Source organism: Sinocyclocheilus anshuiensis, unplaced genomic scaffold (genome assembly GCF_001515605.1).
Source record: "Sinocyclocheilus anshuiensis isolate Anshui unplaced genomic scaffold, SAMN03320099.WGS_v1.1 scaffold223, whole genome shotgun sequence".
Lineage (NCBI taxonomy): Eukaryota > Metazoa > Chordata > Actinopteri > Cypriniformes > Cyprinidae > Sinocyclocheilus > Sinocyclocheilus anshuiensis.
In genome coordinates, this window is record NW_015548214.1 from 1454015 (window position 1) to 1472875 (window position 18861).

The following is an 18861-nucleotide window of genomic DNA, read 5'->3' on the forward strand; positions in this document are numbered from 1 at the left end:
GCGGACCGGCCCGTAATTCTTCTCACAGGGTACGAGCCGCGACCATATGAGCATCTGCGATTTTCTCCCGAGAGAAAAAAATCGCCTGCGAGCTCGTACGACAGCAAAAATCGCACCGTGTACACCCGCCTTTAGAGATGCACCGATCGATCAGCCAGGGATCGTAATCGGCCGATTTTCCTCATGATCAGCCCGGATCGGTGATCGGCCGATCAGTCTCACTTTTTTCCGATTCCGAGCCGATCCGTTTTGTTACCAGCGGCACAGGCAATAACATTCAATACTCACTCTTCTTCTCTCCGACGACCCCTTCTCTCTCACACATGTCTCATTCGCTCCGGTTAAATAGTGCTTGCATTGCTCATTATTTTAGTCATTCCCGCAGGTTTCGCACTTACACCAAAAGCGTGCGCACCACCACTTATCTATATTAGTCTCAAACAGCTTGTGAGCCACAAATACCAAAATGAGTGGCTAACTGCGCTAAAACGTTCAAATAAATACAAAATTATGTCAAAATGCCCGTCTTGGCGAGTATCCTGTTAAACACAGTCAGTTTTGGAACGTTAAATAGTTGAGAAAGAGAACGCATGTTGTGTAACAGTATATTGGGTCCGTGGATAAACTCTTAAAGGGACCGCAGTCCATATTTTATTACTGACTTTTTACTTGTGTTTTTTTTTATGAAAATAAAACTTTGCGTTGAAGAAAAGTAGATTTTTGTTTGTATATGCTGTCAATTATAGTTCTTAGAAAGAACATCGGAATTGCCAAAAATCAGTATCGGCAGATCACACTAACAAAAAATCGGAATCGGACAAGAAAATTGCAATCGGTGCATCTCTAGTTTCAATGATGATCTAGACCGGAGCAATGGCTGCAGAAAATTCAAATAGAAAACGGTTATTTTAAAATGTAGTATTTCATAATATAACTGTTTTTACTCTATCTGATCAAATAAATACAGCTTTAGTTGGCATTTGGAAGAGACTTCTTTCTTTCAAAAACATAAATACTGAACAGTAGCATACATAACACTGAAACTTTTACAAAAGGAGCTCAAATATTGAGGAAACTTGTTAAAAAAAGAAAGGTCCAGGCCAGACATTTATCATGTATATTAGAATTGCTAACATTAGATATCCCCAAAGTTTCTGACCCTAGACCATTCACATAATCCCATTTCCAAAAAAAAAAGACAAATAGAGAAACCAAATCATTATAAAGCAATCACATCATGAAATATTACCATCCATTTCAGTCCATAGACTCCATTCAGACTGCTACATTTGAGGCGTGTTTATTAGCTGTGGCAATAAAACAGAACAGAACTGGCTCTAAGAGAGCAGTAGGGAAGGTCGAGGGCTGAAAGTGGGAAAGAGTGATGAGGAGACGCTGAATTGGATGGGCTCCATAAAACAGCTTCATCAGGGGAGAGTGATTTTATCAGCAGGGTCTAAGGTGCTTACAAAAGGTCTGTTTCTGGATAGACCTAACACTAAAGACTAGCTTTTGACACAGCTGTTGCTTACAAGAAGAATATGAAATATTAGTCATCGCATAAACCAATCAAGAAAAAGTGTGCACATGTGTAAAAACAGTATGGCATTATTAAAGCAGAAAATAAAGTAAAAGAAAAGTCTCCAAATTGAAGCCAGGTAGCACTAAGATGACTGTGTTTCAAATCCTAATAAGCTACCTACCTAGACAGCATTTTTTTGGGGCATTGGAGGCATGTTTCAAGTCAGCTAAACTCATGTCTGTGTATGCCTAATAAATATGCCTAAAAACGTTGTCTAGACAGCTAAAGTTCGAAACACAGCCAAGATAACTAAACCTAGATGGTATTAAAACAAAATATGTGATGTGTATTCCCCCAAACAAATGAGAGTTTTTATACTGGCCCAAGCAGGAACGGGACCATGTAGTGACTTCCTCCTTCCGGTCACCTCCCAAAACTTGCTGTTATTTCAGGAATGCAGCTCCGGCCCCACTTCTGCTTCTAGCTGCAAGCTGCTGTGTCACCCTGACCACTCCTCCACTCCCACTCCTTCAGCTGGAGGGCAAGTATACAGTGTGCAGGGCTGTTTTTAGACAGACACCTCTATTTACATCCCTCTCCAGCACATCACATATCATTAACAGCCCACTCGAAAGCAACCATCCAGGCACACACATGCTACAGGAAAACTGACTGAGGGGTATCTTTCTCTCAGCCTTACAATGAATTTACTTTAGTCAAAATCATTTTCTCCAGTTTACTTTCTTTATTAATGCCTCTTGCTACCTCCTGTCACTTCATTATTACTTTCAGTAAAAAAAAAAAAGTAGATAAAGGGTGGATTGGAGTTGAAGGGTGATTGAGAAAGTTTCCAAGTTTCCACATCCATTAAAAGTGCACATTCAGTCAACCATCATGTAAAATACAGTAAACATTCAAATACTTTAAAATCTAAATTCAAACTCTGATGAATCTTTCAGTCTGTGCAAGTAATTCTTAAGTACCATCTTAATGCTTTGAAACACAATGCTTGAACTTTTTCCCTCTAAAATCTCTTTTAACGCCAGATTGTGTTAAAACCTGTTCATGCTAAATCCTATGCGAGTAAATAAACTAAAGTATAAAGCACAATTTTCACACCAAAACTATTCAGACAGAGTTTGATGGCAAACAGAAAAATACTCTCAGGAAACAAACAAAACAAATAGAGGACCATTGTTAAAAAAATATTTAATGCACCCTATAGAGTATTAGCTGTGTTTTTAATAAATAAACTATACCGAAACTCCTGAACGGTGGTGTAGGTGCTAAAGATTTTGCTTTGGTATGAATACAGGCCTTTAACCTAGACTGCCCTCCTCAAGCATGGTGTCACATGACTGGGTATTTGAAATCATTCCGGATGCCCTCAACTCAACGGGTGAGCGAATTACCATAAACGCCCACCTGACCCTGGACAGATGGAGTGGGTCATCCTTCGCCAGAAGGGCTGACTGACCACCTCCTCCCTATTGACAGGGCCAGACATGCAAAACACATTAACAAAACATAACCCAAACAAAAGAGAGAGTGTGATAGCTGTTTACAACTGATCAAGAGCCATCAATCTTTCTGCGGAATCTACCGAGAGATCAGATAAAACTTAATTAAACCACAATGTGTTTGGTTTGATCCAAGCTGCAGGCATTACATAACTGGGAAGCATTTCAGGGCGACAATGCTAACAGCTGAGTATACATTTTCATTTATGCTGACATATATTTATTTCTATTGTGTGAGAACACAATTGAAGATCTTGGCCTTCCTTTTTCCTTCACACACACACACACTTCCTCTCTTTTTATTATCTTTACACTAAAATTAGAATCCATATGGCCTAATCTTTTGGCAAGATGTTTGCATTTTAAAGGCTAATGGTATTTTGCCTGTCATAGGTTTCGCAGTGACCTGAATTTTGTGGATATTCATCCATATTCACTTTTGTTCAAAGGCAGTATATTTGATAAAAACATCTGAAAGTTAACAGCTGGATACTGTGTGCAGACAAGTGGGAATGTCAATGCATCGTTCTGTTCACTTCACCAAGCGTCTATGCCATCTGCCACCTCTTATTTTGACAGAAGCACTTGTAAGGACAGGCTAGGAGCTTAGGAACACCTAATCTAATAAACAAAAGAATTCCAGAACTTCAGAACACTGCAACCAAATTGTATTAGTCTTCACTGAAACAGAACAACAAATAGTACTGTCCAAAACCCAAATGAAGCCAAAGACCAAAATTAATGAGATAAACACAGACTGAAAAAGCTACAATGGCCTCAATGATCTTGCCGCCTCTCACAGATGTCTTTGTCTCGTAAACTGGTAATTTTAGCCATGTCAGTTAAGAGTAAATCTTGTTAACACAGCTCTAGCCAAAACAGATTACAACTCCCAGTAACTAATGACCTACTAATCAGAGTCACTGAAAAAGTCAGAGGACGAGAAGACAAAACTGGAGATTCTTGGTTCCCAGCTCTGACAAAGAAGAGAAAAGAAGGAATCTCTGACATTCCACATCAAAGTCTATGGTAGTGCCCCACACACAGAAGAAAAACTCTACACAAAAGACAGTACTATATGGGGTCTGTGATGTATCACATGGATTACAGCGATGGACTGCTGATGGACAGCACAGTGTTCACCTGCCACAATATGAGAGGCAGTGAGTTAACTTCCCCAAGTGTTTACACTACTGCTCAAATGTTTAAGGTTACAATTTAAAAAAAATTTTTTTGAGAAAATATAGCCTATGTTTAAACTGTTAAGACTCTGATTAAGTACTGGTTTTCCCTCACACATTCTCATTATCTTAATGTGGAAAAAAATCTAAATAACAAAGAATAAATAATAAAAAAAAATATTTAAAAACAAATAACAAAAATATACATCTTAAAGCTGAAAGGAATGATTTAGGCAAACAAAATTGCAAAAAATAATGACTAAAATATGACCCAGACATGTTCTTGTCAAATTTCTTAACTTCACATTACAAATTCACAGGTCTGATTGAATATGTTGGTTCCCTGCAAATTCTATAGCTCTAGTCTTTAAAGGGGTCATATGATGCTGCTAAAAAGAACATTATTTTGTGTATTTGGTGTAATGAAATGTGTTTCTGTACAAGGAAAGACAAAAATCCTCATAAAAGGCACAAAAAGAAGGAAGCACTCAGAGTGGAGCTCTTTACCAGGGCATTCAGTCAAAAACTACAATAAGCGTAGACAGAGCAATAGAGTATGGGTCGGCCCACTGTGCAGGCAAGGTGAGGAGATGCTGGTCTTATTTCTAATATGGCAATAATTACATGCAATAGGTGGATAAGTGAGATTAGGGCTGCCCCTGCAGGAGGTCTGACCATAAGGCACATATCGGGGAAGTGAGATTAGCTACGGGACTGATTTGAATGGCAAATCTCTCAGCTTTCAGGCAAATGCACTCTCATTCTCTTTCTGGATCATCAACTCTTCATTTACAGTTTTACAAGACAGTCCTGTGTCCTGTGAATACGTAAGTAAACTACTCATTAACATGAGGTAAGAACTTTAAAGAATTATACGGCTTTTATGTGACAAGCCTATCTATGCAATATTTTATGTAAATATTACTTGGAGGAAACTTTACTGTACTCTATAAACCAAATTCAGCATTTCCTCTTCAGAATTCCCTTTGGAATTAATAAGGTAATTTTAAAGCTTAAAATTCTCACCTGTGTGGAAACTATTTGCAATCAAATAGGGGTATAAAGCTCTCTCAGATCCACACCCTGTTGCAAGACAGTCCCACATTCATCGGTGTGGCTAAAGGATCAGATGCCACCACAATCAGTGGGCAACATTCCCACTGCAGCTCTCAGCTGAGAGGCATGCGCCTCAGAGCATCAAAAACATTCATACCACTGAGATCAGCAGTGGCTATGCGATAAATCATAAATCTTCACAAGAGTTGAATTATTACTATATTACTTGGTGGTCCAAGGTATTTCAATAAACTAGGGATGCACGATATATCGGCCACCATATCGGTATCGGCCGATAAATGCTAATTTTTTCTGTTATCAGTATCGGCCCGATAAGAAAATTTGGCCGATATCTTAAAGCCGATAAATAATGCATTATTTCCTTCAGAGACACTTCAGATGCGCGCTGTTCGTTTGCAGCCTTTTGTGCAATTGTACGTTGTAATATTGTGTTTATTTGATGTATATCTGATTTACCTCAAATAGAATGCGTTTGGTTAAGTTAAAAGAGCGCTTCAGTTTACCGGTGATCATCTTTAGCTCAGCGCACGGCCGCACGCAGCTCAAACAGCAGTGCACAACATTAATAACTATGATTGGGAACACTTTTATTTTTCTCTTATTATTTTCATCAACAATATGGTTTAGTAATTAAAATAATTTAATTATTGTCCGTGCAGAGGCTATTCCGTTTTATTGATCTATGGCGCATTCATTTTGATTCTTTACACGTGTAATGATGTCCAGTGACTTGTTTGCATTATTTATGCATTATTTTATTTATTTGTAAGACTTTTTTATGACTAAATTTGGTAATGGGAGAGTAAAATTATTTTTAAAACGTACACCGTTCAAACTAGGCAGCTTATGTTGAAGTGTTTGGGATGTGGCTTTTAATGATGAGACCTTTTTTGTAATCAGGCTCTCAAAAAGTATATAAAAATTTGGATATAGATTTATCAGCCAACATATCGGTTATCGGCTTTCAAAAATAAAGAAGTATCGGTATCGGCCAAAATTTTCATATCGGTGCATCCCTACAATAAACCATGATATTTCCATGGTACCATGTTAGCATAAGAGCCAGCATTTTAACCACACCTTTCTTAACCATGCTTAACTGAATGTAAATAATCTAGAAGAACAAAACCAAAATGTATTTTTATCATTTGTCATCATCATTTGGCTACAGTAGATAATGTCAAATATTATTACAATTTAAAATAACCGTTTTGTATTTTAATACATTTTAAAATGTAATATATTCTGTGATGAAAATGCAGAATTTCCAACATTTTTAAAGCTTAAAATATTCACTTTAAAATACACAAAGATTAAAGTATTCAAACAGGAGTTTTTTTTTGTTTGTTTTTTTGATAAGTGGAAAGTTCAAAGGGACAGCAGATAAAATAAAATTCTTTTGACATTATAAATGTCTTTGCTGTCACTATTGATCAATTTAATCAATGCATTACTTCTAATAAAATAACTGAAAATTGTGACCATACCTCAAGCCCTTAACTATATTGATTTGATTAATTAATTTATCAAACATTATTGAACTTCAATTAGTTACTCTGAATATTTTCATATCATTCACCCTTCCGGAAAGGGACAGCAGAAATTGGTAAGACAGCAGATGGAGTTAAAAGGAATGGAAATATTCTGTACAGAGTTTCCTAAAAAAGCACACACTCTTTTCAAGAGCAAGAGAGGATGAGTGAAGTGAATGTCCTTGTTACACACACACACACACACACACACACACACACACACAGGTGCTTCCCACCACCTGAAGAGGATAAGGAAATGTCATGTCAATGTCATCTCAGTTTTACAGCATATGTCTGCTTTACAGTTAACGGAGAGTCACACTGGACCATGTTAAATTCACTTCCTTTCATATGCTTATGAATGCAGGAGACTGGAGAAATGAATTTATTTATATTTTTCTTGCAAAGTTTTGATTAACTTTGACCTGAAAATCCAAATGGTGAAAAGACAGTTACTGAAAATGCTTTTTGAGCATTGTGATTCTCTTTTTATGCAGTACAGTAATACAATCTTTCATCAAACTTCCCCAAACCATTATCGGCCGATAGCGATCATATAACCGATCAATCGGAGCACCCCTGAAATGTATAATTAATTATTTATTCGAAACAGAATCACTTCTAATTGACCATATTAACTGAGGGGTCCGAGATAATATTGCATTCTTATAATCTATCAGCCCTTCAGACTTTACTGAGATAATTTGTCCAGACAATACAAGAAAAGGAGGAGGGGGAATACAGAAAACCCTTCAAATGGAGCATGGAAGTATTAAAGACAAAAATCATCACAAAAATAAAAGTGCTGCATTTGTAGAAAAGCAGGAAATATTCCAGGTAGGATGATTTCACAGTGAGTGTAATTTTGCAAAGCATACAAGTCATCTGCTTTTTGTAATGGACTGAGGGGAAAAAAGAGCAGGCCTTCTCTGTCAATCTATCATCAATCAATGTCTCTCCATAGCCACTGTGGCCTCATGCTTTTAACACAACCTTAATGATTAATTCACGATCACAGATCTGGCCATCTTCTACTGCACCCTCGTTCAAAAACAGCTCTTCAGCTCCAGCTCATTTTTCTCCCAGTTTTTTTTTTGGCAGCAACCCCTGAGGTAAAGCACAGCAATGAGTGTGTGTGTGTGTGTGTCTAGCAGAGCCTGGTACCAGAGAACAGCCGCTATGGTCTCAAAACTGGATGACCTGCTACTCTGAGGGTTATCAGTGATTGTCTTGAAAGCTCAGCACCCAGTGCCCACCAGCACTACTCATCACAGCCGACTCACCGGAAGCAGGACGTCTGTGTAAAAAGGGCTAGAGACATTATGTAAAGGGGAATCATGTCAAAAACAGTTCAGCAAAAAGTTTCTGAGACTACAGTGCAAAAGTAAGTCACCGCAGGAGTTAAAGGTATCAAAGTCAGCTGAGCATTCGTTACGCAAGAACCCTTCACAGGCCTGAATACTGCAGAATGGGGCTGTCAGCTTGCAATTGCACCAACAGGACAAAGAGCTCAAATACAGGACCAGACTAGCAAAGAGAAAGACGCAAAATCAGAAAACTGTGTTTGCATTTTAGAAACATGCCTTAAAGTACTGTCAATTTTTCACGCAAAACAGATCCATTGTCCATTTTTAATAGCGTAAAGATGTATGAGGCACAGCTCACACAGAAGTCACTTTCAAACCAAGCATCTGTCTGTTGGTCAGCATGACAAGAAAGATGTGAGTGTTTAAAGTTTCAATAAAACACAACAAAGTCAGTGTGTAAATTATGGAAAAAAGAAGAAAATGTAGGGCTCGGTTCTATGCATCGGCTGTTGATTGGATGGAGGCAGATATTAATTTGCAGTCGATTGTAAGAAAAGAGCAGGGTTTATGCAAACAAAATGATTGGAGAAGTTCAGCATACATCACTTTTCATTAATCTATTTTCATGAATTTCATGCCAACTACAAACAACTGTGGCCCAGTGGATAAATCAATTGGTTCATTAAATCAGGTTTCAAAGTAACATTAAAACCACATTTAATAACATTAAAACCAGTGCATTTCACTGTTTTACTTATAGTAAATAAATAATTAAAAAAAAAAAAAACAGAAGACACTCATTTAATTAAACATGCAATATTTTGCCATTAATTGGCAACAATGTAGCCAAATGTTATTTTGGTAAAATAGGCCTACATACTGTTCCACATGCTGCAGTAAACAGCACACAAGTATTGCATTCCAAACATAGCTAGAATATCTTTTGAATGAGCATGATGTTTTCAGAGCATTGCTTCTTAGATAAAAGTAATGAATGCAATGTTAGACACTAATATGCTAGTTCTGCTACATAGGAAGGATGTCTAATGAGCATTGACAGGACACCTCTGCCATGTCACCTAACATCCTAAACCAAAGAGGATCAGCCATCTGACGGCTTTCTCCCCACTGACACAGTCAGGTGCCGGTGCAGAATGTGGCCAAACAGGAAGTGCAAGGAGGGAAATCCTGCAGCGCTGCAGCAGGAGAGGAAAAGAGAGAGAAAGAATGAGGGAGAAAGGGAGGGGGGAAGACAGAGGCCAAGGCTGAGGCTGTGTGTACTCACGGTCACCGCAGTCTACCGTGAGAGGCAGAATGACCAGGATTCAGGGGAAACTAGGCCATGTGGAAAAATACAGTTGTAACGATCCATCCTCAATCATTTGTCTGCCTCGGTGCGCTCACTAAAGCTCACATTTCCCTTCCAAACCAGCAAAAGGTTGAAGGTTCAATAGACAAACACTGGATTGTTTTTGGGACTTTCCGTCTGAAAGAATCAAATCCTATTGCATAATTTCCAATCAATTAATCAAAATTTAAAGTTTCTAAATACAAAGCTTAATTTTATTTCAATTTAGTAGTTTTATTGGTGAAGCAATCACTTAGAAAAATTATAGCACACTCAATAAGCTGCACTATTTCACATCTGTAGCAGAAACAATGCATGAGTTACAAAATTTCAAAGTCAGCATGATATAAAATTTACCAGTTTTCTAAAAGTTACTGTTCTTATTGTGATTTTTTGAACAATTCATCCATGCATATGTTTTTTTTTTTTTTTGACGTCATCATTTTTAAATGAAAATGTCATAATCTTCCGACGAACTGACAGACTTCTTTCTGGTGACGTATGGTGGACTTCTTCAATGATTTCGTCCACTTAAACCTCTTTCTCACAATTGACCAATTGATGGCAAGCACACATTCAGATCTTCCTCCATTCAATCAAAACGGATGGATAGAAGTCCTCACCCTATGTTTTTTCTTTTTCGATAATCTGTTTCACTCTGATGTAGGTCAAAATATGGAAAAAAAATCTGTTGCTACTTTCACTTCATCTCGACTTTAATACCAAAGTTTGAGATTTGAAAGCACAACTAGCTTTCAAAATAAAAGAAATAGCATGAAAGTAACGTGACAAGCATTCTAACTGGATTAATGACAAAAAACAGCAGGAACATCTTTTAGGGTATTTACAGCACAAACAAAGAAACTGACGAGACAGCTAGAAGAGGCTTCCTTTCAAATGGCCACTTCCTCTGGCTCACTAGAGGAAATGGACACACACAAACACACTTTGTGAAGCCAGTGTTTGTGTATGTTTGAGGGTCACTGGGATCAGGGACCACAGGGTGAACAGGCCAAAGGCCAAAAAACTGAGTGAGGCAAACACTGTGGGTGGGGGGTAAACATGAGACAAAGTCAAATGACAAGAATGCAATGCACTGGATATGGTATAAAACTTTAGTTACAAGCATCTGCGTTAAACAAAGGAGCCCAATTCCTATGCATCTCATGAAGGTTATTTTTTTACAGGTGTTTTACAACTGTGACTATTTCACGATCTCCTCCTTGCATGTCCCCAGGATATCAACTGTATCTGTCTTATGGAGTGACAGCAGACCACCAGCACCAGGGCTGTGTCCCATTCTGCCATTTGCAAGCTGCTGTGGCTTGTATATCCTGAACGAGTCTGTTTTCTTCTGACTCATGGTTCTGTCTCATTCTCATTCTGGACAGAAGTCGGTCTTCCATATCCTCCTATTGTCTTTGAGCTTCAGAACTCAAAGCATACGGAAAAACAACTTAAGCTCAAAACAAAATACAAATATGGTCCAAATAGCCACCACCCTCTTATAAACAGACGTGCACTCACATACAGAAGCCTTTGAATTATTTAATCCTGTATCATGTGTCCAACTCCGATTTCAGCTTCAAGTGACACCTTCATAAGCCACCAAATCCTCATTTCTCACATTTCCTCTCCTATTCTTCATGAAACTGCCACAAGTGACACAGCTGAAAGCCTTATAAAAACATTCAGAAATATACACACATTTGTATATGTGTGACCGCTCACGTTTCACTGCAAACAGTGGGAAAGTTTGAATGACACTGACGCAGAAAGTTTCAAACTATGAAAACAGCACATGATACTTAAAATACACAAGTTAAAGGTTTGAACACACCTACACATTAATTAGGCCTAATATTTTCCTCATTTCAAAATAATACGATTATGCAGTGAATACAAGATGTTATACCTTAACCGTTCTGCATTATAGTTCTGCACACTCTCAACAAACTTCATGAGGTGCATCCTGGGATGCTTTTCTAAGCAGTATTAAAGGAGTTCTAGTGTATGCTGGACACTTGTTGGCTCCTTCTCCTTCCAGTTCAGTTTACCCAAAAAAACAAAACTATTTTCAAGGATTTAATCTTAAGATTTCAGAATATTCAGGAGTGTGTCCAAACATTTGACTGGTAGTGAACATATCATATTTAATTAATCAAAAAATAAATAATTGCACATTTAAACATTACTCGGCATAAAACAAAGTACACGTCACAATAGATACAGTGACATACACGTCCAATTGAGAGTCAGTGGGGCTTATAAAGTTAAATCTATTGACCTTTGACAAAGCTAGCCTGGGAAGAAAAGAGGAAGGCTGTCTGCATCAATACATAAAGAATAAGAATAAATGAGAGGCATAAATAGAATTCAAGAAGGAAGTTGAGGGTTGCATAAGTTCAGATCTTGCTGCCCTTAGTCCTTCATTCATCAAAATAAAACAACTCCCTTGGCAACCACTTTGAACATTTCTGTTGGCTTATGTGGGTGTAATGCATACAATTAATTAAGCCTGATTTACCACGCTCTCTGTTCACTCCAGCTCATATTAGCCTTGTTGTTTCAAAAGAGTTACACTGACGAAACGTCAGTCAAAGGAAATACATTCATTGGAAAAGGCAAACAGTACACTTTGAGAGGAACAGCTGGATGCATTAGTACATCCACAACTGATATTCTATTTTTATAGGCTTTATTAGAGGTGGTTTTGTGGTGTCTCTAATGGACAGCGACAATGTTTCTAAATATCAAAGCCTTTTCACAAAGATAAGCACATTCTTTACAGATATAAAATTACCATTTAATATATAGAGGATCCAATAAGATCACAGACTACGAAATGAGCTCCCAGAGCTATCTTAGGCCCCTGCCCCACGGCCCCGACAGAATCGCATTTCATTACAATAATCAATAATTAAAAGGCCCTTTTTCATCAGGCCTGCATCACAGATACTCTTCGAACCAACTGACATCACTCGCTCTCCCTTATATTTCCATCACGGTCAATTAGATTTGAGGTATTCATATTTCACAGAAACACTGTCATCAGAAGTACACAAGAGCCCTCAGGGGTTCACAGCTGTCTATCTAAGGAAAATCCTTCACTGACTCCCAACACCTGACATGCTCAGACAGCAGTGGACAACTGGAGAGGACCAGACAGCAGAAGACGACCAGACGAGCTGGGACAACAGTGGACAACTGGACAAGCTGAGACACAAGGGCAAGATTTCTCAAAAGGGGGTTCGTGAGTTGAGGAATAAATAAATAGAATACAAAATTAAAATAAATAAATGGGGCAGCACAACTAAACAAAACAAACTAATAATTGTGATATAGCTTTGTGTGATTATCAAATCAAAGACTGTGGTTTAATTAAGTATATTTCTGTTGCGCTGCATGTTTGAGCGAAGTGCAGCACTGGGATTATTTACATGCAAGCAGCTCACGAGTCTGTGTTTTCAGTGTCACAGAGCTGCTTGGTCCATAGTAAATAGTGAAATCAATCTCTGCATGAGCTGTGGGAATATAATGTATGTAACAAACATAACATATTTAAAATATGTTTATGATTTAAATTATTATAATATGCAATATATATAACAACACATTTATTTGTTTATTTATTTATCTCAACATTGCAATTTGTGTAAAATAAAATTATTATTACAATGATCATATATTAATTTTGAATTTTACTGTACAACTGAGATTTCACTTTTATAATTAGAGTTAAAACTAATAATAATGCCTAACAACAACAACGATAATAATAATAATACTTATTATTATTATTATTATTGAATTTGTTTGGGTTCATTAAGATATTAGAACCCATGAACATCTGAATGTATAATTAATTTATTGAAATATATTAACATAAAATCTCAGGGGGTATTTCAAGTACCGTAAATATTTTCATGATCATCTAAGGTTTAAGGCTGACAAAAAGAGAGAAAAAAAAATTGGGAACCCCTGCACTTGTGTGAAACTGGACAAACTCATACATCACAACTAGACATACTGAAGGATTCTGGACAAGCTCTGACAGCAGTGTAAAACTGGACAAGTACTGGGAGCACTGGAACACAGCTTGTACTTTTATTTTTGCTAAATTATCATTTATTGTGGCCCCTTGAAAAACACTCAGTCCTCCTTTTAAATATTTATTTTAATTTTCCCACTTTGAAAAATGGTTAATTAACGACATTCCCTGTATATTGTATACATTCACGGCACAGAAGAACTAGATGTCCTCTGCCCTGTCACAACCCCATGTGAATGAGACCCACCATCCACCATCCACCATCCTCCTGTGTCCTTTGACAACAAATAGCAAATGTAAGGCAGGCACAAAATACCAGCTACAGCAACCGCATACACTTTTCCCTAAGTCAACAACACAGCAAACCGGGGTTTCAGTGAGTCATTTACCTTTATATCTCTCCAGCACATCCTCATACGCCTGTGCGAACTCCTTCTCCTGGGAGTGATTCGCCGGCAGTAAGCCCGGGATGTAGCCGGCCATAGCGTCTCTCAATCCCGCTGGCCGATTTACAGCGGCCCGCTGATAGAGTAATCCAGGACGGTGGATCCCGGCCGTCCGACAACAGCGGTCAAGTCCCGTTTGCGTTAAATATCCACAGTGGATAAGGACTTATTCACGCTTCAATATGTTTCTAAAGAGTATTAAATTATATTTGGTGATCGTAAACACGATGAATTAAATAAATCTAGTGAAACAAAGCTACTTTGGACCGGCGGTTCCTGTAAATGTGCCGTCAAAACAAGATTAGATAAATAAATATACGAAAATATCTATACGTCTATACGAAAATATCTCTGTTTAGAGTAAATATCCCTTATCCTATATGACGGTTAAAGGTCTGAAACGGTTTAAATCTAAATGGACTACTATATAAACCCATCTTTTATTGGTTTAGATCAGAATCCCAGCGGTTACCGTATTTAAAGTCCACTGTAGCGCGCGCGGGCCGGTGATTGGGTTTATACGTGTGCGCTTCTCAAGTATGTGTGTGTCTCTGTGCGGTGGGCGGTCCGTTCGGCTCCTTCCGAAAGCAGATATGAGGCCTCTGTGAAACGGTATCCGGACAGTGCTTCTTGTATTCCTGCTCTTGACTCGCCGGTACCCGCTTTATTATGGTTTTTCCATCCGTGCTGCTCAATGTAATGGCCGCTTCTACACGGCGTGTGTCTCACTCCTCCCTCTTTCCCCCAGTGCGAATGGGGTTCAGGTTTCTCTACTCTTCCCGCAATGCCTGCGCTCTCCTCTTCCATCCCTCCCTGGCTCCCTTCCTTTTCACAGACAGCCACGCCAGGCACATCCAGCGCAGGAAATTCATGGTGACAATGGCTGATGTTATTGAGTCTGAGTCTTGGGTTTTGTCGCCCCCGACTGGTTAAAGCGAAGAGGTGCATCATACAGATTAACGCTAATATATTTAATTAAGAAAAAAAGAAACATTAATATGTGCTGACAGATGCAAGGTGCCGTTTCAAATACGCATTTTATAATGTGCCAAAGCCCTACATTTTATCAACACTGTTAGATATTTGTGAATACGTTTATAAAATCAGGCAAAAATAAAGGCAGCCCTATCTCCTCTTTACACATCTCACCTACTGTGAGGTAAAAACTCACACAGGCTCTGTTTTAAGTACTTGTGCTCATATTTTATTTCACAATCATATCAACTCTGTCACAAAGATTGTAAATAAATTGTTTGGGATTTTAGAAATGTTCCTAGTAGTAACAAATATATATTGATCATATTAGTACACAGGGAAAATAAAATGTCTACTGGATTTAATATGTGATTATTTTGTCTATGCCACAAGATTTGCTTGTGATGATAGATGGACCTGAAAATCTGTAGTCTCAATTCATTAATTTATTCTTTGAAGGGAATGCTAGATTTGTAAATGATATTTGCTTGATTTTTTACCTTTTTAAAATTATTTTTAATTATAGATTCATATAGATTCATCTATTTCATTATAGATTATGTCTCAGGCAATTTACTTCAGTGACAGTGGATCAGTTTACTGATTTGTATATAAATAAGATCTCTTTTCTCATCCAGCTCAGAATAAGAGGATAACATTCTACATTTATAGGATTCACAGTTAGTCTACATTTAAAAGCTCTTAAGGGTCTATTTATGCTTAGTCACTTCAAGCGCTTGATCGATCGGATTGCAATTTGACAAGGTATGCACATTCCTTTTACATTTAAGCACATGAAAGTGTCTCTGCCAAACAGATGCTCTTATGCAATATGCAAAAAAAAAAGGAGTTCGCTTCTGTGATTAAGGTAGTACACATAAAAGCTATAAACATTACCAAAAAAAAAACATGCCATATAATCTTTGAGGCTCCTAAACAAATAAAGGACCAGTATTAAAATACAGTTTTATCAAAAATAAATTCAAAATAAAACATTAAAAATTAAAAAGGAATATTTCACTCAAAAAATCAATTTGCTGTAAATTTACCCATCCTCAGGCCATCCATGATGAGTTTTGATGAGTTTGTTTCTTCACCGGAGGAGATCCGGAGAAATTTAGCATTACATCACGTGCTCACCAATGGATGCTCTGCAGTGAATGGGTGCCGTCAGAATGAGAGTCCAAACAGCTGATAAAAACATCACAGTAATCCACACGACTCCGGTCCATCAATTAAAGTCTTGTGTATTGAAACGCTGTGTGTTTGTAATAAATGAGTCCATCATTAAGACATTTTTAACTTCAAACCTTTGCTTCTGGTTAAAATACGAGTCTTCTATCCATGATATTGCTTTCTTCAGTGAAAAAGTCATCTTGTTTGAATCAGGAGAGAAATATGCACAGATCAAGCACTGTTTACAAGCAAAAACAGTCCAAAACAGTTCTAAACAATGTTTGTGGACTTGATTATGGATTATGGAGTATTTCGACAGATGAGTCGTATAAGCGAAGCGACAGTTTAAAGTTAAAAAGCGTTAATGGTGGATTTTTCATACAAACACGCAGCTTTGCATTTCATAAGACGTTAACTGATGGACTGAAGTCATGTGGATTACTTGGATTATTCTGATTCCTTTCATTTTAAACAAACATCTACATCTTGGATGGCCTGAGAGTGAGTAATTTAATGAGTAACTATTCTTTGTTAAATGCTACATGCAATTTAGGCAGCCCAATATTATAATTTACAGCATGAAAAAATACTCATTTTGAGATTTGCTAAAGATTATGTTTCACAGTGTTATAAAAATTATTTTGTTATCATGTTTTTAAAGATTTACTTGAATTAAGCAGTAAATGAAGGCAAAGGTATTGTAAATGTAAAAAGATGTCTCTATGGAGCCCCGTACATGACATGCTGGAAAAAACATATATTGTGGAATATAATTAGTTCCCCTGATTTAGTAAATTGTGCCTATGTTGTACTAATTCATTAACTCATTTTGATTTAACTAAAACAAGGGAACAAACAACATCTTTTCAATAAAAAAAAGCACACATTTTGTTTCTTTTCTTACTCTGTAGGTGGGCAACAACAATAAACCTTGACGGGAAGCGCTATGAAAGTGTTTTTCCATTGTGCCTCTCCCTGTCATACCACATTTAAACTGTGTGAAATTATGGCTTCATCAGCCTCTTATCCACTTTCCTTAGTGCGTACTAATTCAGACACCTCTCACAACAGTAAACGGCCACCCAGACTCAAAAGTGTTTGACATAGCTGTGATTTAGCCAATTTATTGCCTTTGGACAACAGTTTGGGTTCGAACAGCTTCACCTGCATGCACACATAAAATGAAAGGTGGTCAGAGCTGAGATCTGTGTGCATAGAGTAGTTTGTGTTTGGAAACTCGCTATGTTTTCTAGGCAACTGTCATAACTGTGTTGCAGCATGGCATTCCAAGACTGAAGTGCTGTATATCACACACACACACACACACATACACACACGCCTTCCTTCCAGTTATTCCCTCCATGCTCATTGTCTCTCTAACCTCATCCCTTTAATGTGCCATCATTCCCCTTCCCCTTTAACCTCCTCTTTGACCCTTGTCCTTTTTTTGCCCCTTCTCTTCTCTCATCCATTATCATCACCTTCTTTTTATTTTCTCTTTGTACTTTCAATCATTTCTTTAAGCTTCACATAACCACTCTCTCTTTTTTCAATCTCAAATTGAAATGAAAAGTATCTTGCTAACTTTTATCTTACTTCACTATTTGTTTTTCGGGCTTTCACATTTTTGATTCCCTTTCCCTCCTATTTCATAGCCATTGAAACTAAGGGGGACTGGAAAAGCAAACAGGTAACCCATAGCAACAAGCGAATTGAGGGATTCAGGCCGAGTCGCCCATTGAACTGCCTGAAAAAGTAGCAATTTTAACGGACGTAGTCCCTCGACACCTCTGTATCTCCATACTAAGTGTCTGAGATACTACTAAACGATCACTGAAGCAGATAGTTTTAATAGGTCACAATCTTTTCTATTGTTCTTGCTTTGTTATAAAAAGTTACAATTATCAGATTTTAAAATACTGTTTGATTTTTGTTTTGTTTTTCAAATATGAACGAGCAGTGAAGCAGTTTTGCTAAAATATTTTTTCTCTAAGAAATAATAATAATAACAACATCAACAACAACAATAAAAGACGCCTAACTACTCAAAAGCTTTATTTTCAAGAATTTCATTCTTTTAATGAGGCTTTTTATTTGTTATAATATTAGGACAGCTATATCACCCTGATTCATTTCATTTCATATTTTTAATAGTTTACATCAAATATAAAAATGAATGCATGCTCATCATAGAAAAGGTGTATTCAAGTCATTGTGTGTATGTATTTGTAATGTATTTTTGGATAAATTAATAGATCCAGAAAAAAATAACAACATATCATTGACCCTAATATAGACTTCAACAATGGTTATTGCTGTCAAGTCTCATCTATTTTAGGCTCACAATTATGCAAAAATTCATAAAGCTTGTACAGTTTCATCCAGCATTCCCCTATAACAACAAACAAGTATCCCAGACCAAAAAAAGGTCCAAATGTTGATGGAACAAACACAGATCATGTCTGACAGAGGCACACAAGCTGGACGCATGGTCGTAAAAATGTGAGGTTAGGATTGGCAGGGAAAACTGTAGCGTGACAGTCTGCACAGCATTCCAGATGTGCCTTGGATATCCTTGTATCCATTTTTATAAAGCTAGTAAACAGTGACTAGTGTCTTCTCACACTTTTGATTGCATATACACCCAGTCACAAAAAAAAAACCTCTTTCCCTTTAGCCAGTTTTCTATCTGTATTCAACAGCTGTTTAGTTCACCAACACAGACA

The 18861-nt window shown here is 37.4% G+C and overlaps 1 protein-coding gene across 1 annotated transcript in view; it reads right to left on the reverse strand.

Annotated features, from left to right (window-relative positions):
- The window catches only part of LOC107653814 (microtubule-actin cross-linking factor 1-like), a 100041-nt gene that overhangs the window by 74805 nt on the left and 6375 nt on the right, over nucleotides 1–18861 (reverse strand). The window lies entirely within an intron of this gene.